Consider the following 21,918-nt stretch of genomic DNA (forward strand, 5'->3'; position numbering starts at 1 on the left):
GCACAGGGCAGTGATAGGGATGCTTTATACCCATTGCACAGGGCAGGGGTAGGGATGCTCCATACTCATAGTACAGGGCAGGGATAGGGATGCTCTGTACCCATTGTACAGGGCAGGGATAGGGATGCTCTGTACCCATTGTACAGGGCAGGGGTAAGGATGCTCTGTACCCACTGTACAGGGCAGGGGTAGGGATGCTCTATACCATTGTACAGGGCAGGGGTAGGGATGCTCTATACCATTGTACAGGGCAGGGGTAGGGATGCTCTGTACCCATAGTACAGGGCAGGGGTAGGGATGCTCCATACTCATAGTACAGGGCAGGGGTAGGGATGCTCCATACTCATAGTACAGGGCAGGGGTAGGGATGTTCTGTACCCATTGTACAGGGCAGGGGTAGGGATGCTCCATACTCATAGTACAGGGCAGGGGTAGGGATGCTCCATACTCATAGTACAGGGCAGGGGTAGGGATGCTCTATACCATTGTACAGGGCAGGGGTAGGAATGCTACATACTCATAGTACAGGGCAGGGGTAGGGATGCTCCATACTCATAGTACAGGGCAGGGGTAGGGATGCTCCATACTCATAGTACAGGGCAGGGGTAGGGATGCTCTATACCATTGTACAGGGCAGGGGTAGGAATGCTACATACTCATAGTACAGGGCAGGGGTAGGGATGCTCCATACTCATAGTACAGGGCAGGGGTAGGGATGCTCTGTACCCATTGTACAGGGCAGGGGTAGGGATGCTCTGTACCCATTGCACAGGGCAGGGGTAGGGATGCTCTGTACCCATTGTACAGGGCAGGGGTAGGGATGCTCTGTACCCATTGTACAGGGCAGGGGTAGGGATGCTCTGTACCACTGCACAGGAGGAGACTGGGGATCAAAATCATGAGTTGCTAAAGACAGGCAAATGGTGCAGAACAGGGACTGCATGCAGTGCATGGCTACCTCCTTCCAGGGCTTGGAGGAGTTCCTGTTTCTTCCCAGATGTTTGGGATGAGTCTAGAACCTTTCTCATGACTGCATCTGTTTTCTAGAACTCTCACGTAAAATGCAGGAGACCGGAAGCATGCACAACGCATGTATAACTCTCACAGATCTGAAGTCTAGAATTCCAAGATCCAGGTGTGCTTCTCTGTGGCCTGTCCCTGGCTGGCTTCTCCACGTGTCCTCACACCACTTTTCCTTTCCTTAAGTTTTTTTTTGTTTGTTTGTTTGTTTGTTTGTTTAAGAATTTATTATTTCAATTTTCTGTATCTGTATGGGGGTGGGGTGTGTGTGTGCATGGGACTGCAGATGCCTCCTGAGGCCAGAAGAGACTGTCAGATCTCTCTGGAGTTACAGGCCGTTGTGAGGTACCTGACATGGATGCTAGGAACCTTACTTCAGTCCTCCGTGAGAAGTGTTTGCTCTTAACAGCTGAGCCATCTCTCCAGCCCCTGCCTTTCCTTTTTACTGTCTCTGTCCTAATCATTTCCATCATGTTTGCACCCAGCCGTGCGTCCTCTGCCTTCATTCAATTCTTCTTTAAGGAGCATTTAAATGCTTTGGCCTCACCACTGAGCCTTGTACTCCTTCAGCTTTTGTTTCCTTGCCTACAAAATGGGGGGTATAAACTATCCTTACAGACTTGTACTAATTAGAATGTCTCCAACTGCAGACCTGGCACATGGTCAATGTTCTCTATTCTGGAGCCCCCAGGGGTCAGGGCTCCCAACACACATTTTGCAGAGACTAAGGAGTTTGGTTAAAGCTCTTGACCCTTCACCTGCCGTGGAATTTCCTTGGCTGTTCACATCCCTGCACTCACTGTGTACCCAAAATCTTTTTACTGTGCTGTACAAAAAGATTTTCTCTCTTTTGGAAAGGCTGGGCAAATGTCAGGATTAAGACAACTCACTCTGGAGATGAGGTATGGAAAGGATAGGTAAGACAAGGCAGCTGTCTCCAGCTGTCAATCTTCAGCAAAAGCCCTTCTTAATTTCCCTGAGGGACAGGAGGGAAAGGGTGAATGTCACTGGCAAACACAGGAAGCATTTAGAGTGGTTTTGTTACAATGGGTCCAGTGCCCACTCCCGGTCTGCAGGAAGGGGTTACATGATTTCGTCCCAGAGCCCCACAGAGGCGTGATGCGCATTGGTTCTAGATATTTCCGGTCACCCACACAGAAGAGTGACTGAGGGGTCCTGGTCTATTTTATAAATGTCTGCACCACAGCCTCCTCTTCTTCCTGTCAGACAAGAATGGTCACAGATGTCTGAGGGTGGCAGTTAAATGCTACTGGAATAAGGACATGTTGGAACCCAACAGAATGCTGAAAGAAGGAGCAGCAGACATCATACTATCTGGATTCTGGAACTTTTGAATTGGAGATAATGAAACTACATCGCAAAGGTACTCCATTTTTTTGGCTAAAATGATCAAATTAATGTAGAAGAAAAAAGAGACATGGGAACAGAAACGTGAGGCAAGTGTAAGTCATTTGGTACCTGGCATTTGGGGGTAGACAGCCGGAGAGAGGGGGAATTCAATTTCCTGGGGCCCACACATTGCTGAGTGATTGGCAGGCTAATTTTGCTCTCCACTAGGTCTGGTATGGGAAGAAAGTGAAAGTCACGAGGCTGCCAAGAACTTCTCCTTGCTTTGGCAAAAATTCTGGATTTCATCAGAAAAATCAAGAACAAGACTTGGGAAGGCCAGAATCAGAAGAAAATTTTCAGGTAGGGATCATGGTTATACATCACTCAGCATCCTTCCTGAAGTATTATTGTCTTATTTGGTCTCCAACTAAGCTTATAAAATATTAGGCTTGATGTGGCTTTGTCACCATCTAAGGGACTCAGAGAATGAAATTGCTCAAGGGCACACAATAAATTAATGCCAGATAAAGATATCTAAACCTGGCTTTAGGGATATTGCATCCATCTATACTGGGTCCTTCAGATCCCTGCTTTGAGAATGACTATGAGGTCAAGTTCAGTCATTGTGCATAGCTAAAAATGAGAAGAGTGGGGGCTGGGAATGTAATTAATTAATTACAGAAAGAAAGAATAGAGCAAAGGTAGAGTGGTTTAGACTTTTCTTTCCTGTTCTCCTGGGGCAATGTAGTCTAGATGAACATCTCAGATAGTCTGAACTTCAAACTCAGGCTTCAAGGTCAGGTGACTGGGGAGATAATTTCATTTCTAAGCTTCAATATCCTCTTTTTAGGAAGATGATGATAAACATGATGTCACAGCATTGTACATACATGTATCTATGTGTGTGTTGGCCACTAAGGGTTGACTTTAAAGAAACATAACAAAATCCTCCTTGATTAGAGTGGGCAGCCATAAGGCATGCTCTGCCAATACCCTTGTAGAGGATGGCATATTTCTTTGTTTGGTATTCTGCTAAAAGCCCCTGAACTCTGCCCACCTCAAGCTCACTGCTGCTATTGAATGCCAGAGATGCCAGACCATAATATGCTCAAACTCCATCAGGCATCTTGGTCTTTGTTCCAGGGAGGGACTTTTGCAAACAGACATCATGAAGGCCACAAAACCCGGGGTGCAAGGAAGAATGGAGAAAGGTCAGTGCCGGGCCAAGAAAGATTCGCCATGCTCACCCAGGGCTCTGCAGCTGGGAAGGTGGCCAGGTTAACGAGTCACGGTAGGAAGAAGCTGGGGCATTTGGCAGCCAGGCTAGAAAGTTGAACAGTGACTGAGAAGGGTATAGAGAGATGGAGCAGATAAAACGGTTCACCTCTGTCTCAGGAACTCATGAAGAGGGCATAAGTGTGATTCTAAAAAATGTCCTGGCTGCTTGTCACCTTTCAAAGACAAAACCATAGCTCTTCGACCATGCATCTAAAAATAAGCAAAGTGTGTGCTTTGGGGGATGTGTATGAGAACACTACCCCTGTCTTCTTCCACAAGGGCACACTGGTGCTGAAGAAGTGTTGTTCAGAATGTAGGTGCAAATAGGATTCTATTCTCATGGTTCCGAGAATCGTAGCAGATAAAAACTATTCAAATATACCCCATGTTTTTATGCTCTGTGCAAGATTTTCCTGTAACATTAACATGTTCTCCATTATCCCATATTAATTGGAAATTCTGAGGCATTGACTTCATCTGTCATAACAAACTGCCTCTCCCAAAGCTCCTGTCTCTCAATTGACAGGACAAGCCGCAGTGTCCAGAGGAGAAGCCCTGAGTGGATGCTAACCCCTCCCCATTCATATACCTTTCACTCTGCACAAAAAAAAACTGCATGGAATTCCAAGAAGAGTTCATGCCATAGACTTATTCAATGGACAAATGTGTTAAGACTCTGATTATCCTACTAGGTCGACGACTCAATCAACTACGACCGTGGCAAAGAGGCTGCAGACACGTCTGCGGCCTCAAACCTTATCTTTTAATTGTTTTACTAGGCACAATGCCAAGGGTGGTCTGTGGCTGCCAAGTGGGGTGGGGTGGGGTAGAGCCTCAGCTTGGGCTTCCATCCAGAGAGATGGCAGCTTAAATCTCTACATTATGCAAATGCCAAAAATATTCCCAGGTGTGTCCACAGCCAGGAGAATGGAACACAGGGTCACATCGTCTTCAGAGGAAATACAGGAAAATGACAGGGTTGAGATGCAAAGGCAAGAATCACACTTTTCTCCAAACAATGGTACTTTGTCCTGTTTGGGGAAAGGAGTTGAAGGTTGAGCCACTCCCTTTCCTTCCTTCCTTCCTTCCTTCCTTCCTTCCTTCCTTCCTTCCTTCCTTCCTTCCTTCCTTCCTTCCTCCCTCCCTCCCTCCCTCCCTCCCTCCCTCCCTTCCCTCCCTCCCTCCCTCCCTCCTTCCTTCCTTCCTTCCTCCCTCCCTCCCTTCCTTTCTTTCTCTCTTCCTTTTTGATAAGAAGGGAAAGATTTAAAGGATGCCTCTGTATATATTTATTTTAGAAAGGAATTAGACACTTTTAATTTCAAACTCTTAGGCTGAGGCTGTGGTCTGATGGCAGAGTACTTGTGAGTTATGAGTGAGGCACCAGGTTTGAGTTGAAGCACCCGTTTATCACACACACACACACACACACACACACACACACACACACACACACACAAAATCCCGTTTCCTCTTTTACTGTAGCTCCCAGTGCACTCTCACTTTCTTACCAAGCCTTCCCCACACTGCTCTGTGTTTCCCCTTTAACTGGACATGAGAAGGGACCGAATCTTTTAGATATCTTACCAAGTGCGTTTTATGCTCAGTCTAGATTTATAGACTGCTAAATAGGATGCTTTCCATTTCTTTCCCTTCCTCTCTCAAGGACAGTAACAAATCTTTGTGGGACAGAGCCATCACTCAATTATATCAACGGATCCCTGACAACGTACAAGGGAGAGAGCAAGACGCGTGTCCACAGCAATCACAGGGAAGGGTTGCGTTCCAAGCGGTGGAAGGCTGTGCTGCCTGAAACTGAATGCCTTCCATGAGTGACTGGGAAAGGACAATCACTATTACAATGACAAATCAGTCTCCAGCTTTTCAGAAAAACCTCTGTTTTAGGCTAAAGAGAAAATAAGTAGTGTTTCAGTCTGGCTGCTCATGCAGGAATTGAAAAATACACCAGCAGTAATGAAATTGACCTTAAAATTAAGTAAATGAATCTTAATGTTCCAGAGCTCAGTTTCCCCACAAACTTCTCTTCTGTACAGAATTTCCTATCCCACTTAACAGTCTTCTCAGAGCAGGAATTCTCTAGTTCCTACATTTTCTCCCTTGGAATGCCTTAATCTTCTTTCCAGAAACAAGCATCAAAACCCTTTGGTCCTCAAGCATCGTTCCACCAAGAGTGACTGATGCACAGCCTCAAGACACACAGCCCCAAGCCATTTCCAACTTGGACCCCCTCCAGGTATGCATCCCTGTCGGCAGAGCATCCAGCACGTTCGCACTCCAGCCCATTTCAAGGAGCAAACTTGAGGCCATCTCAAAGCCAAAGTCATGACCCAGACCTTCTGTCCTGGAGAAAGGCTTCGCAGCCCCGTGCTGAAGGAAAGGCCCCGAAGTCTGTGAAAAATGGAGAATGAAGAGCAGGCACCTACCTGGGTTGACCCTCGACTTCCACCTCTTCCCACCTTCCCCGTTTCTTTCTCCACTCATTTTTTTTTCCACTTTTAAACATCCAACTTTGCCTTGGGGATGAACAGAATGAAATGTCACTTACCTATAAAAAGAGAGACAGGAGAAAAGTCATGCATCACATTACACACAAGTGCTTTGAAATCAAGGCTGGCTTCTGACTTTGAAACTGTTAACAATGAGCGAATAATATTTTTTTATTCCACCTTTCTATATTTAATGAAACTCAGGATCTCGCAGGAAGCCCATCCCAGGGGCCCAGGCTCCCTTCACCTTTTTCCTTTTGTTTCGAGGCTGCTTGATATCCTCTTTCCCACTCTCACCTCAACCTGCCTGACCTTCTCTGCATGAGGGAATAAGGGTGAGAGGCACAGACCACAGAGGCCGTCACACAGATGTGGCACTGAGGTCACCAAATGCCACAAGTATTTTTTTTGTCACAGGTGATGGAAGTGGTAGGGACTAAGGATCAGGGCCAACCTAGCTGCTTGGGACAGGCAGGTTCAACTCCCCACAGGCAAGGTGACCCTCAACCCAATAGCTTTAGGATCTCTTCAAACAGCTTTGGCTCTAGAGACCTCTCCTGTCTTCCTCTCTATTTCACTCTGAGTGGTTCATCTTTGAATGAATTCTTCTCTCTCCCCCTCTGTCCAGAATCATCAGTAATGCCCACTGCTCAGACTTGCTTGGAATGAACTTGCCCATTATTGCATGATCCATACTGCCCAGTCCCCTGCCTCAAAGCAAGACCCAACGGACCCATCCTAATCCTAAGAGAATATTTTCTTGAGACGCGATTAGGAGACCTAGCCTGGCTCCTGGTCCCCAACGCACTTCTTGTTCACATGGCAAGTTCTCCGTGGCCTGAGATCATTTTATTCAGGTTTCAAGAGAAGTTGTATTCAGGAATGCCCAACAGCAGAAGAGCTACCCAATGTCCCAACACGCGCACATATTGAAAAACAGATTTCAGTGGTCTGCCAGAATCTTCTTCATATGCCTAGATACCACAATTCTTTTTGCTCTTTTTTTATTTTAGTCTTCAATCCTTTCTCTGAGGCCCTCTAAAGAAAAAGACCCCAGAGCTCAGCACTGGGCAGAAAGGTCAGTCCATCCTCCTTGACCGAGGCTGTGACAACATTCCCATTTCCCACTTAGGATGCTCCATAAACACGCAGCCATGGCCACATGTATTTAGGAAGTGCTTTCTCCTCCAAGCAAGTCACTGTATCAGTGGGTGACTTAGAAATGGTCTGAGACAGACAGTCGGTCCCACGGTCTTCAGAAGAATATTTGCCTCAGAACTGTTTCTGCCTATATATAAATAAAAATACTTTGCTTCAACAAAATACTTTGTTGTTCTCACTATGTATATTAAATTTTAAAATAACTAATCTGGTTTTAATGTGGGTCATGGTTGGCTAGAGCATACTAAAGTGATGGCCAGCCTTGCATTTCCTGTAGGAAACATGGGCTATGTACTCATCCAAAATGAGACAAGGGTTGACTCCATGCCTCAACCATTGTGAGACGCGGCCACTTCACTCCCTGCAGCCCTCTGCAGTTCCCACATCTATGAAGAGGAGGGGATTCCACACACTTCACATGGTCCACTGGGGTGTAAAACTGCACTATCCTTGAAATATACCAATATATCAAGCACACTGTCTGGAGAAAGTCATTTGAAGGGCCTCAAGTGAGCAGAACTGCTAATCTTGGGGCCATGCTTCCACAAAATGGGACATTGGTCTTCTGCTGACCTAGGCATTGGTGAAGAAAGAATGCCTTAGCCCTCTCAGTCACTGAGAAACCAGAAACTTCTGTTCAGTGTTACTTCCTCTCCTCGGACCCTGAGGGAGAACACTGGCTTCCTTTGTCATTTTCCATCTTTAACACCATTGCTTACAAATCCTCTCTCTGCGGAAAGATTATTGCCTTCACTGCACGTGCACCATTAAAAGTCTATTGTCCTACTTGATCTCTGTTCTGCAGTTTTGCAAATGAGTAACTTTCTTAGGAGGCTGAGTCAGGGAAGAAAGGAAAGAGGCTGGTGGGCTGAGCTAGGAACTGAATGTTGTATCTTCCCTCCGTCTGATGGCACCAGAGCAAAGAGGTATTGAAGATGCCTTGCTGGATCATACTCACTATAAGCCGGCATTACTCTGCCATGGATGCCCATGGCAGGGCATCTGTGTGTGTCAGGGGGCAAGAGTCTTAGGGAAGGTTCTGCTCTGTTGCCTACTTAGAATTGCTAGACCCTAAAACTGTTCTTAAAAATAAAATCTATTCATAAAAAATTCTGTCACTCACTCAAGAAAACATTCCTAATCACAATTAGTGGTATGTCCAGAATCATCTCTTATAGAATTTTAAGATTTGGGGAGATGAGTTGATTTTTTGTGTACAATAGGAAAAAGAGATGTGATGGAACAGAAATACAAGCCCTGGGAGAATTAATTTCTTCCTCAGGCAGCCTAGATATGCCCAAGTTTATTCTATCTACTGATTATTCCTTAGGAGTGGCTCTGCCCTTCCAAAACCAGCCCTGGCACCTTGTCTGTGGAGTGTGAACAGGTGTCTTCTCATATCCTGCTCTGTCCTTCATTCCTGTTGTAGTTTGGAATGTCCCCACCAAAGGCCTGTATTTAAATGTCTAGTGCCAGCATCTTTCTCTGTGGTCCTTCAAGAGCCTGTGGGAAGTCCCTAGTGGAGACTGCACTCAGTAGGGATTATGGGAGCCTCTCTCTCTATGCTTCATGGTCTCCAGTTGTGAGCATCCACCCTGACATGTGTTCCCACCAGAATGTATATTCACCATGGGTCAAACTAATAGGGTCATCCAGTCTTGGACTTGAATCCCTGGAACTGTGAATCCAAATAAACCTTTCTTTCCTTGACAATTGGCCTTGTCGGGTGTTTTGTTAGAGTGACATGAAGCTAACTAACTAATAGGGTACCCAACATGAGGCCGACTGCTCCCATTGCCCTCTGTCCACCTTCCCTCCTGACACCTATTAGAGTTGGTTTTGGCCGCTCTGCTACTACATTTTCACTTTGCAACTTTGACAACATTTGGCCCAGCTTTTGTTGCAAAAATGAATTATGATAAAGCCTTAGGAATTCAGACCTTTGTGAATCTGGCACTGCAGATAAGGGATTATGGATCTAGGCATTCTCTGATAGCACTGGGTCTACTCCCCAGATGAAAGATACGGTCCCTGTCTTCTTACACCCCACCCAGAAAACATGAGGAGACGCTGAGTTATAATAGAGCATCCTATGGACAAGAGAGAGCCAGGCACAGACTAGGAAAGGATACAGGGCAGGAAGCGTCTATTTGGGTGCTCTGAGCAATGTGAAGAATAAAAACGTTGAGATTCTCTATAAAACACCAGGGAATGTTCACATAAAGGCTAGCCCTTTGTGAATAGCTCCCTGGTGAAATGCTGCATTTTAAAAAATCTGCTGACCACCACCCGGCCTCCAACCCTCCTCAGCAAGGAGATTGCTTTCTTTTTCCCCTTGGAGGGCAGTCATTCTGCAGTGGCATTCCCCACTGACTTGTCCCCAAATCTAAGGCTGGACTCAGATGCTCCATTCTCAGAGAGAATCAGAACCCTAAGGGGAATGTGAGCTCTGCAGATGGGGCTCAGAGCCGCCTGACCTTCTTCCTCACTCGAGGCACCATAAGCCTGACTGCTGCTGTGACTTCTTAATGGCTTCTTGCAGGTTGCTGAAACCCTCCCTGACATCAGCACAACTCTTGGAAGCCACCTTCCACCAAAAGGTTTCTCCTCCAGTGTTCCCGTCTTCATCTTAAGGCTGAGTGCCAGGGACAACACAGTTAGCCCCCTCCACTCCACAGCCAGTGCTGCTCTTTAGATTTTGAGAGCTGTGAAATGGTGTTGACATCTAGGATGGACTCATCTAGGATGGCACACTCAGAGCAGACAAATTCTAGGTGCAGTTCAAGTACTTTCTGTGGACCCGGATAGTCATGTGGATCTGACAGTCCATACTTATTCCATACTTGAGCAAGAAAAAGAAAGATGGACTCAGGGGTAGGGCTTCCTGTCCTGCTACACACCTCATCCTGTCTGTTCAAACTGGGAATCCGGAATCCGAGAACCTGTCAGCAAGAGGCCTGCTGGCATGTCCCCATTGTTGTGATCTGCAGGAGCACTTCTGGGACAGTGGCTGCCCCCCATATGTCCCCCCACCCCCCGCTGCCCCTTTTTTATCTTTTTTGTTCATTAGTATCTATCAGCTATCAACGCCCACATCTACTCACACTGTTGGGAGAATGGCTTCACAGAATATGCAGCCATTCACTAGACTCAGAGACACAGCTCCCAGACCCCATGCTGGGCTGCCAAGAGGAAAAAGAGTGAGCAAAGGCTCCATCCAGGTCCTCGTGGGTGGAAAAATGAGGCTGACCCATCTAGAGGGAAGTTATTTTTAGGTAACTGTGTTAAAAGATAGTGGGGTAGATTTAGAATCTCTTCTCCAGCCAGCCCTCCCCCCCCCCCACTGGGGTATTGGGGAGTGAAACCCCTCACACTTCCTATCTCTTTTCCTACCTTATATAAAACACAGTGGGGTGCACAGCTTTCCACCTTTCCTGCCTACATCTCCATGATTTACAGATCTGGCCCTAACCCTTAGTGGGTGGAGAGATGGAGGCCATGGACAGGGGCAGTCTGGAAGCTGGAGAACACACAGAAAACAATGGACCCATGCTATTTACTTCTTTCTCTGTCTTTGTGTTCCTCCGGGGGTGATGGCAGAGGTCTTCAGGGAAGTCAGGCTACACATGTGATGGCTGGATTAGAGAGAAGCCAAGAGGTGCCACAGGCCTCATCCCAGTACATGAGAAGGGAAGGGCCAGTGTGCTGTGCTGTACTGAGGCTCCCACTGGAGAACGGACTCGCTCTGAGGGCGTGGTCCTCTCTTTCATTGCTGCTCTGAGGATGTGGCTGGGTGGGAGACTGTTCTTTTTGTTCCAGTGAGTATATTTATTGATGGTTGCAACTCAACAGAACATTGTACTGAATACCTGGGTGGGGAATATCAGCATCCATCTTCCAAATTGCCCTTTCTTTCTCCACTGCTCCGAAGTGGGGCCTTAGGAGAGGTCACACCCGAGTTGGGGCTGCTCCCCCAGCCCACCAACTGCTTGCGGTTTATAGAACATTCCCCCAACACCTGAGAGTGAATGTCCAAAATCAGTCAGCCATCTGCATAGAGCCCATGAAAGCAGCAAGTTGCTGTGGTTCTGGAAGCCTCTGGAATGCTAACCTTGCCTGCTCCCTGTGCAGTGTCTTCAAACGAAGCAAAGGCACCATTTTAAATTCCACTAATGTTTGCTTCTTAACCACTTGGCAAATGCCTAGAAATTGTTTTTAAAACACAGTAACCTAAGTCTTGGGAGAGTTTGAGGAGCAACGGGCAGTTTCCTCAACAGCTATCAGAGCAGTAGGCTCAGTAGATCTCAACATTCACTGCATATTGCACTCATCTTAGGATACAAAAAATCCCATGCTCTAGTTATCAGTCACTGGGGATGTCTAGGAGCAGGACACAGGCACCTGCAATTCTAAAGCTTCCATAAGGAATTGTTCATGGTGACCAAATACAGAGAGCAGTGTCCTAGAGCTTACATGCCAGCCAGCAGAGGGCTGGCTACAGCACACATGGACTTGCCAAGTGGTCTGAGATTTTCGGATTGCTGCTGCTGGTGGTGGTGGTGGTGGTGGTGGTGGTGGTGGTGGTGGTGGTGGTGGTGGTTGTGGTGGTGGTGGCTGGGCATCAGACTTGGAGAAATCCTGCCTTAGACACTTTAGATAGTCCTGGAAAGAAAAAAATGGTCCAGGCTCTAGGAGTCAGTCTTTTGCTGTTACACCCGCAGTTCTTGTGGCTAGGAAGTTCCCTTTCCTCTCCCTGGGCTGACCCAGGACAGGTGACAGGACACCTGCCCAGGAGAAGGGAAGCCACCTCATTTTCCCAGCGCTCAGAGAGGAAATTTTCTATGACCAGGGCCACCACAGCCAAAAAGAAAGGATAGCTTCCTCCATTCCACTCTCTCCTGTTGCCAAAAGATTCTTCTTCATAAGAAAATCCCTTGATCTCACCAAACTGCTTCCTGAGGACCGGAATTGCACTGGCTTCAGCATGCAAGAACTGTCTGTCTTGTTGAATCAATCAGTGAGTGACTGGCCCACTTGACAGGCAGGAGCCAAAGAATGTCATTGCTTCTGATAGAGAAAGGCATTGTGCACTTAATTACCAAATACTCAACAACACCTCCTTTGAATACCCACCTAACTAGAGGTGGTAACAACCGGAGATAATTTATAGGGTCCCTCCCAGCAAACATCTTACCAATCAAACATCTTGGTCATCCCACACACCACCAATCTTAAAGAGAGCCTTGCAGGACTCCATGCCAGTGCATGACTGAGTGCTCTGCCCTCTTTTCCCAGGACACTGAGGTAGGAGCCACAGACTTTATCTTTCCATACACTAAACTTGTGCTTTGTGCAGGCCCGAATCGGGAGCAGCTGAAAGAGGCTGTGTGCTGATTAAAAGGCTCTCAGCCAGGTGGCTGTGGAGAGAGACTGGAGGAGCTAGGAGCCTGTCTTTCCTCACTCCCTCTGAGCTTGTTCATACAGTAAAACACAGAGGCCCCGCTGTGACTGTTGATCACAGTCCTAGCAAAGGCAGCTTTGAAATTCATCAGAGACCTCCCATACCTGCAGTCAGCTAGCTAGCCTGCCCTTCCCCTGGGTCCACTGGCAAGTGCCTGCCCTCTAGAGGGAGCGAAGACAGCTATGAAGTTGTCTTTCTAAGGTCCCACAAGGGTTTCTTAAGGGTAAGATTGATGGTCGGAGACAGAAAGACCCAAAGGAAGGAAGAAGACAACACCTTCCGGAAAGGGTCCACAGAAGGAAGAACACACTGACTGCAAGGATTCTCTGTTCCTCCTGCCTCCTTTTTAGAACCAGTTGGCTCTGACTGCATTTAAGCTGCACCAATGGGAACATGGTGGCTGAGGCCTGTGTTCTCTGATGCCTGACAAATAATTGCAGCACCTCATTGTGGGGGTTGGTGTTGGCTGGCAGGGCTGGAGTCTGTGACCGTGGGTTTAATGGAGATGATCATGAGATGGTAAGAAGGTAGTTCCTCTAAGCAATATATATGCCTTGACAGCCAAAGATGAGACCTGATAGCAGGCTGCATTCTGAGTGGCTGTCTGAAGGTGTCTACTGCTCAACACCAATGTAGCAAGGCTTACTGGATGATCTGAGGAGCTGGTGCACCTTGACATGTTCATAGTGCTGCCCTACTATGGAAAAATCAAATACTGAGAGCCATGTTCCCTGTTTGCTAATTTCTTGTTGACAAAGGAGATCTCCTTATAACCTTTCCCCTCGGGTTATATAGCACCCAGAGTAGGGCATGCTGGACCATGCCATGCTCCAGAGCTTCTGGCCCCAGAATCTAACTTCATGGAGCCTTCAGGGGTGTTTGAAGGATGTTCTCCAAGCCTCTGGCTCAAAAACCACTCTGCCTTTTTGCTAAGTTAAGCTGGGTCAGCTGTCCTCCTGTCTGGGATGTATGCTGTGTATTTGGTGACACTGCTGGGGGACTTAGGGAGGTGAATCCTGGGCCTTGGAAGCCTCTTGTTTCTCTGTAAGCGCTGGGGACTTGATCACCATTTTGAGTTGTGACCACTGGAAATCTGCATATTCTTCAGATTCCAAAGTTCTCAATAAAGGCATTTGGCTGCCAAGACCTCATGAGAAACCATGAGTAGCATTTGAAGCCTTCTCATTGAAGAAAGTCACAATACCAACATCTCTATTCATGTGCTGTACCATATGGAGTCCTTTCATGTCTATTCTTATTCTATCTGATCCTTACAGAAGTCTTACAAAGTCAATGTCCTTTCACACTCCTGGTTTGCAGGGAATGCTGGTGTTCGGGAGGCGGTCATTTTCCGGTGATCACAAATTCATTCCTGGAACTCAGGGACACTTCCCTATTCCATACTCTAAGGACTCTGATGGAAGAGTGCCTTCTTCTGCCCTTGTGGAGGCCACTCCCACTGCTCTGGGCAAGGATCCAACCACTCTCCAACTTTCTCAGAACAGCACAGCTGGTGAACTGACCTGCACATCCCATCCTGGTGGACTCCATTTCCCTTTTTATGTTCTCTTTATTTATTCCCAGCTTAGGAAGCAAAAATTTAAATTTACTGGTCCCAAGATGAATATATACCCAAGAATCCTTCCAACACCACTAAATAAGCTTTATTTCACAGCATCTGCCAGGGACTCTCACTTAAAATTCACTGTTTGACTATGTCGAATTGATTTGAGTGAACATGGTAACCAGTAGTTAATTCTCGGTAAGCGTTTTTAATAACAGGTTGATATTTATTCAACTTGTTTTTCAACTAACTATACATGAGTGGAATTTATATGTTGGTTGCTGTGTGTTAAATGAAAACCAAATGATTATTAAAAACATGTTTATTGAGGATTAATTCTGCAATAACCACCTACACAGTATCTATCAAAGTAAATCCTCCATAAATGTGTATGTGGAAAGCTTTATTTAAATTGTTTCTATAAAGCAAACTTAAAGAAAACACTTCCTATAAGAGTTGGCAGTAGCAAAAGCCAGAAACTAGGATTTCTTGTTCAGTCAATTCAGAAATGATAGCATTCTTGTGCTTTCTCATCTGTGGATTTAAGAACCCCATACACCAAGAAACACCAAGGGAAAAAACAAACTAAAAAAACAGGAATCCCAATCAACAGTTTGGATTTACATTTGCTTTACTGGTGTTTGAAAGTATCCAAATGTCTACAAATAACTGGAGCTGGCACTGTTGTCCTCCTGTCCCCAAACAATAACTTGTTTACCAACTGAAGGTAGAAGGTATTGGGGGGAAGAGACTGGGGGGGTGTTTTGTGTGCCTCATTTCCTTGGAATTATGTATCTGAAATTTCTAGTCATTTGTGTTTTTAAAAAATCAGGGGGTTTGTTTGTTTGTTTTTCTGCTCTAAGTTTTTTTGTTCTTATTTCCTCCAGAGAGGCCAGAGCAATGACAAATAAAAAAAAGTAGCACGATGATGCTTTCCCTTATACTAGTCAACACAGTTCTGGCAGTGGTGCTGGTGATGCTGGTGACGCTGGTGGTGATGGTGCTGCTGGTGCTGCTGGTGTTGGTGCTGGTGGTGCTGGTGATGCTGCTGGTGGTGGTGCTGGTGGTGAAGGAGGAGATGATGGTGGTGGAGGAGATGGTAGTGGTGGTGGTGGAGGAGGTGGTGGTGGTATGGTGATGGTGGTGGAGGAGATGGTGGTGATGGTGGTGGTGGTGGTGGTGGTGGTGGTGGTGGTGGTGGTGGTGGTGGTGGTGGTGGTGGTAGTGATGGTGCTGCTGCTGTTGCTGCTGCTGCTGGTGCTGCTGGTGGTGGTGATCTCTACATTTGAGAACAGTCAGTGAGCCAGGCATGCATGCTTATATCTACTTTCATAAATATCCTTTTGCTGGTCTTACTATGATGCTGTACCATCTTGGTTTGTTTTCAGATAGGGTCTTGCTATGTGTGCCCAGGCTGACCTGGAATCTCGGGGCTCAGATGATCTTCCTGCCTGAACTTGCCAATTAATCAGGATTATAAGCACGAGCACCACTCTTGTTCTTTTATTCTGCTGAGAATCAAGCAGAGATGGGCCTAGAGCTACAGACAAGACTGGATTCCTAGAAGCTATGGAGCCATGCGTGTCCAGAAGTCTGGAGAGAGGATGATTGCAGACCATCAGCATCAAATAGAGATGAAAACGGAGAGGTCACAGTGGCCTTTGGGCCAGGATCAGCCCACCTAACTCTAAGGCTGTACATATTGTCTGGCACAACTGCAAGGCTGTAACCCACAAAGTCAGGAGGAACTCAAAATTTCCATCTTCAAGAAAAGGCCTTTCTTTCCCTCTGACTTTTCTTCTTAATGAAATAATTCCCTGATATACAACATGGTTCTTGCTGCACCATGAACAGCTTTTAGACAAGTGCTTCTCAACCTGTGGTTCACAACCCTTTGGGGGGAGTCAAAGGACCCTTTCACAGGGGTTCTCTAAGTCCATCAGAAAACACAGATATTTACATTATGATTCATAACAGTAGCAAAAATACAGTTATAAAGTAGCAATGAAAGTAATTTTATGGTTATGGTCACCACAACATGAGGAGCTGGGTTAAAGGGTCTCAGATTAGGAAGATTGAGAACTGCTGCTCTAGATAGCGGAACTTCTCCCTGAACCCTGTTCCTACCTTAGCAAGCCTGAAGAGATAAGAATGGCAGGGCCTAAGATTACTTCCTGGGTTACTGTGGTTCACTACATTGGGCCAGTGGAGAAAACATTGTCTCCTAGACCCTAGACTCATAAGCCCTGCCATGGTTGGCCCCTTGTCAAGGTTACTAGAATCTCATCCATCATAAAGTAGGGAGGCGAATCAGCCTGGGGATTGCTAACTTTATAATGCAAGCTGTTTAACAATTATCCTTATCCCAGAAGTACTTGGGAATTTAAAGAAAAGAAAGTACACAATGATTGGTTGTTTATAAACTATCATTGACTTCCCTGTAGCTCCTGGTCATCCTTTCTGTGGGATCTAGGAAGATTTACATCACTCTCTATCATACACACAGTCTCTTATTGATGGTGCTCCTACTGAAGGAGGTGATTAACTTTTTGACCTTATGGGGCTTTAGTGTGACCTCAGAGAAGATATATAATCTTGTTATCTTGTAATGAGTTATGGCTTATTTCCATGTATTCCAGTTATGTTCCTCTAGTGATTAAGGCAATTATCAGCCTATGCATTTCTGAATTATGAATGATGGAGCATTCCCCTGGCATCAAAGAAGCTTGGGAGTGTTCTGCCCATTTCTTATCCTATTTGGTACTCATTTCCACTCTCCCATACCAGCATAGATAAGCAGAAAATGCATTGTTCCTGGGAGCCCCACATGCCCCATCTAAGCTCTACTTGGGTATGGCTAACAATGCAGTGACCTTTAGATTTAATTGATTTAAGTAAATCCTCTGCTTATCATTCACTGGTCCCGTGCACTATGTTGTAATTACTAAGATTATTACTTAAGATTTGGGGAAAGGAATCACTTGCTCTGAACTGTCCATCATCTATGAATGCTGCAGCTTGAGCAATTGGGCTTATCTGAACACAGGTAGATGCAGTATGTCCTACCATGTGGAGACATATGTGTACGGTGCTTGGTACATCAGGGCATCCCTTGGGCTGATCTTTCTGGCTCATACTTTGTTACTTGACAGGTTCTCATATTTTACATTTGAATTTATGTGACACAAAGTGATTTTTATTTCACCTTACACTCTTTCTGGATATACCCCAAAAGGCAGGTCATGAATAGTACTTAAGAGGGCATGAAAGGGGGTCTGGGGAGATGGCTCAGTGGTTAAGAGCACTTATTGCTCTTCCAAAGGACCTGGCTTCAATTCTTACTACCCACATAGTGGCTTACAACCATCTTTAACTCCAGTGTCAGGGAATCCAACCCCCTTTTCTGGCCTCTGAGGGCATTTGGTACACAGAGACACATGCAGGTTAAATACCCATACAAGTGATAAGAGAGATATGAGGAATAGTGTAGGTTCTGTATTCTCATATTGTTTGGTAGGTATGGAGAGGGAATAAGTGTAGTGATGGTCTGCACTCACCATCTTCATTTCCCACAATTTCATAGTGTGAATACTTAAGGTCAGTTGGCATTCTGAGGGGAGGAGCATTGGGTAAAAATGTATGTTACCTAGCCGAAGCTGTGCTTCAGATATTATGCTTGCCTATATGAGATGATCAGAAACAGAGTTTTAAGTTAGCACTGCTCATCTGACACATACGAACACACTCCTATAATCCCAGCACTTGGAAGGCCGAGGCAGGAAAATCCAAAGTTTAAAGCCATTTACAGTGAGATGGAGGTCAGCCTGCATTATGGAAGATAGACCACTATTCAGACACAATGTAAGTAAGTAAATAAATAAAAGTTTCTTTAATTGCCATTTACAGTAGATAAAATCCTCTTATTTATAAGGTACACTTTTTTATAAGGCTAGCTTTTCCCCCCAGCTTTATTGTCTGAAAAAGTGTGGGACAACAATATGAATTAGGTATGAATCTATGTCCCAATTCTGTCATTTATACATTATATGAATCTGTAGAAATTCTTTAATTCTGTTAAGGGCTAATTTTATCACTAAGTAGGTTTTACTTACATAATTCTAAAATCTGTCAAGAAACAAACAGATCAAGTGTTAAACATCCTGACCACTCTATGTGGTCCATTATTTCTGATTGCTCACACCTCCAGCTGATTTTCATAGCTTACTCTCCCTTATATTGGAAGGTAGAGGCACCCCAAAAGATGTCTTCATTGCAATCATTTGCATCATGTGTGGTTGTTCTTTGTGATGAAGTTCTCAGAAAAGACTCACTGTGCAATCCCTGACACACTTTACTGACTTATAGACATGTCTGTGTACGCAATTAGGAAAATTCTTAGTGGTGAGACACCCAAGTTTGAGGTAAGCTCTGAATGTCTTTCTTTACTTAGAGCTCATATGATCCCTGGATCATCAAATGCCTCTCAGTCTGAAGGACTTGCCTTGCTATTTCTGGAATCCTCCCCATGATCCGCTTGACCTTTAGTGATGGAAAGTTGGTGGGGAATATAATCCCACTGCTCAAGATTGGAGGATTTCAGATGAGTGAACCCAGAGTCATCATGCAATTCTGCTGAGACTGGCAAGCCAGTGACTTCATGCACAACCTAAGGAAGGCCTGGGAACCCCAAAAGGCAGCCTGCAATTCCACCCCTCTTTTGCATATTCTGGACTATGGAGTTTCCACATTCCTTAGCAAACACGTTACAGTGTGCATGTAGCCAGGCCACAGAACACACACTCCTATTTCTTCTATAATGTAAAAATCAATACTGAAAACCAAGAAATGTATTTTACTGGGAATAGTAGGTTAAAACTGAAATACAACTCCAAACATTGAAACAGCTTAGATGGAAGCCCCCTCTAGAGTTCATCTCCTTTCAATTTCCCACTGTACATTTCTGCTCGGAGGTGTCGGGAGCTGTCTGATGGTTGTCACTTCTCCTCAGCAATTTCTGGCCAAATCACAGGACTTGGTAAAGAGATTCCAAGTGAGACACCATGCACATAGAATGCTAAAGTGCAGCCCAAGAAGGTGAAGTATAATACAAAGTCTGTAGCTTGGTCCAAAATCCACCAACAAGTAGATGATGGCATAGAGAATTCTAGAAAAAATATCCCATTTGCAGCAGTGTGTTTAGAGCCTCCTCTCAGACTGGTGCTTGTAAGAAGTCTTTGTGAGAAAGAAAGTAGGTTAAGGCACTGGGCAGTGTGTGTGTGTGTGTGTGTGTGTGTGTGTGTGTGTGTGTGTGTGTGTGTGTGTTTGTGTGTATGTGTGTAAAAGTTTTAGAAATGTAAAAGAAAATTGTATGTGTCAAAAATAGAAGCAGAGAAAGAGGTCAGATTGCATCTGCTTGGGCCGGTGGGCTTCACAGTCCTGTTCTCACAGTCCAGTTCTCTGCTGGAGTTATGCATTGATCTGAAACATTCTCAGAAGGACCCTGACTTGAAGGCTTGCCTGTCAGCTGGCATGCTGGGAGGATGTGTTCCACCCAGAGCTCTGGCCTCAAGTGTCTGAATCCAATGAAGGTGTCACGATGTGTGGTATACTGGGTGATGGTGGAAACTGGGAGTGGGGAACAGTTGGCTGAAGTATGTCACAGGAGATCTGCCCTGGAAGAAACTAGCTTGTCCCTTGCCTCTTCCTCACCCCTTTCTCTTTCTTCCTTTCCTTCCAGGCCCCCAGGAGATAGTCACATTTGTCCGCAACACACACAGACAGGCTCCCTGCAATGACATCCCATCTCAGTATAGCCTTCAATCAATAGAGTCAGCTGACTAAGGATCAAAACCTTTGAAACCATGAGACAAAAATAAATGTTTTCTTCTTTAAGTTGATTTGCTCTGGTATTTTATCACAGTGATGAAAAGCTGACTGACATCCGGTATAGCATGGGAGCAGCCATCGATTCTGGGTAGAAGAATTGAGTATTGCTGTGTTCCCATAAAACTATGCTTACAAGAACAAATGATGGCCTAGATTTGGCCCACGAGACCCAGTTTTCTGATCCCTGTCTCAGATGATCAACTGTATACTCTCCTTTGAAGGATGCTCATGAAATAGACCTCTTTTTTCCCCCAAAATGCTCTGTACCAACCATACAATGCACTTTCAAAACCTTTCACACGTGTGCTTCTTTAAACTTGTGTCTGTGGTGAAGACTGGCCTAAGGTTTCACACTCAAGTTTCATAGCTAGAATCCAAGTCTTTGTATCTCTCATTGCAGAGCCCAAGCATCACAGACATCTTTGATGTAAGAGATGATGGAGAGATCATGATCCAACCCCCAGTCTCAGCTATTCATTCAACATGTTCATACAACTCAGTGTCTGGGTGTCCTGATTCAGTTGAAAGAATGGCATGAAAGGCAGGCATTGCACCTTCTAAGGAAGGTCATGGAACACATCCCCTGGAAATTAAGGGGGACTACACTGTGGGCACATATTTTATAAGACACAATCTACCCACCATGTAGAAGGTCTACATGTGTGTCTTTGCACACCCAAGAGTACAGACCTAAAAGCACAAAGACTAAAAAGTGCTTGGTTGGATAGAGGCAGATATGAACTCTAAGCTGAGTGTCTGTGAGAAGAGGATGTCCTAGCTTGAGGGGAAAGGAGAAAAAAAATTCACATGGTTTGTTTCATGCCCAGAACTGCTCTGTCTGGTCACCAGTTAAGGTTTGGTGTGAAGGGTGACGATGATGGAGAATGTTCTTCCATTCCTCCTTCCCTGGTGCCTGCCACCCCTGTCCCTTCTCCAGACACAGCTGTGTAGCTGGAGAGGACTGTGCTGCTTAGAGAGGAGGAAATGGCACCTGTCTGAGTGGACAGTCTAGCAGAGCAGCAGCAGCCACTGCAAGCTCCGAAGCACCCGACTTTGCCACTGAGAACAAACTGCGCTCCTCTGTGACCTTGAAGTGGCTACCTCACCTCTCTGAACTTCAATTTTCCTACCGCTGACATGACTAATAATAGCCTCAACTTTATGAGAATATTGTGTGGTCCATTTTCTGTGAATAATGTACTTTAAATAGGGCCTGGAGCCCAGTCAGGTCTAATCCATGTTCCCTTGCATGGCTCTAGAGCACAAGCTGCCCCACCCCCACCCCTGACCGAGGCTGGCACAGTGCAAATGTGGTGATTGGGCAAGCCTGTCCACTTTAGAAGCAGCATTTGGTGGTTTGGAGCGATGCATAGAACAAAATGAAGCAAACTGTGAGTTTCCACCCTATCACAAAATCTGAGTTACACAAGCATGCTGGCATTCTGCATTCTCTTCTGAAGGAAAATAAATTCATGTCCCTCTATCAGAATCGAAAGGAAAGTATACCACCTAATTTTAAGTCAACTTCATCATGTTGATAAGGTGCTGAAGGAAAGAAGTTTAAAAAAGCCTATACCCAAGTCCCCTTCAAATCTCAGGACAGGCTTGGTCGTGGAAACCCACCACGCACCATTGGTTAACTGGGAAGCTAATGTTGAGAGGACAACTGGCTAATGATGTAAGGAAAGAACAGA

General features: G+C 45.6%; 1 protein-coding gene and 1 long non-coding RNA gene across 5 annotated transcripts in view; one reads left to right on the forward strand and one right to left on the reverse strand.

Moving 5' to 3' along the window:
* Ntm (neurotrimin) overlaps positions 1-21,918 on the reverse strand; it is a 987,861-nt gene that overhangs the window by 688,544 nt on the left and 277,399 nt on the right. The window lies entirely within an intron of this gene.
* On the forward strand, positions 2,603-4,277 carry LOC121830777 (uncharacterized). The gene is made up of 3 exons (XR_006073990.2): positions 2,603-2,730; positions 3,514-3,581; positions 4,175-4,277. It is a non-coding gene; the product is annotated as an uncharacterized LOC121830777 (long non-coding RNA).

Source organism: Peromyscus maniculatus, chromosome 7, assembly GCF_049852395.1.
Source record: "Peromyscus maniculatus bairdii isolate BWxNUB_F1_BW_parent chromosome 7, HU_Pman_BW_mat_3.1, whole genome shotgun sequence".
In the NCBI taxonomy this organism is placed as follows: Eukaryota; Metazoa; Chordata; class Mammalia; order Rodentia; family Cricetidae; genus Peromyscus; species Peromyscus maniculatus.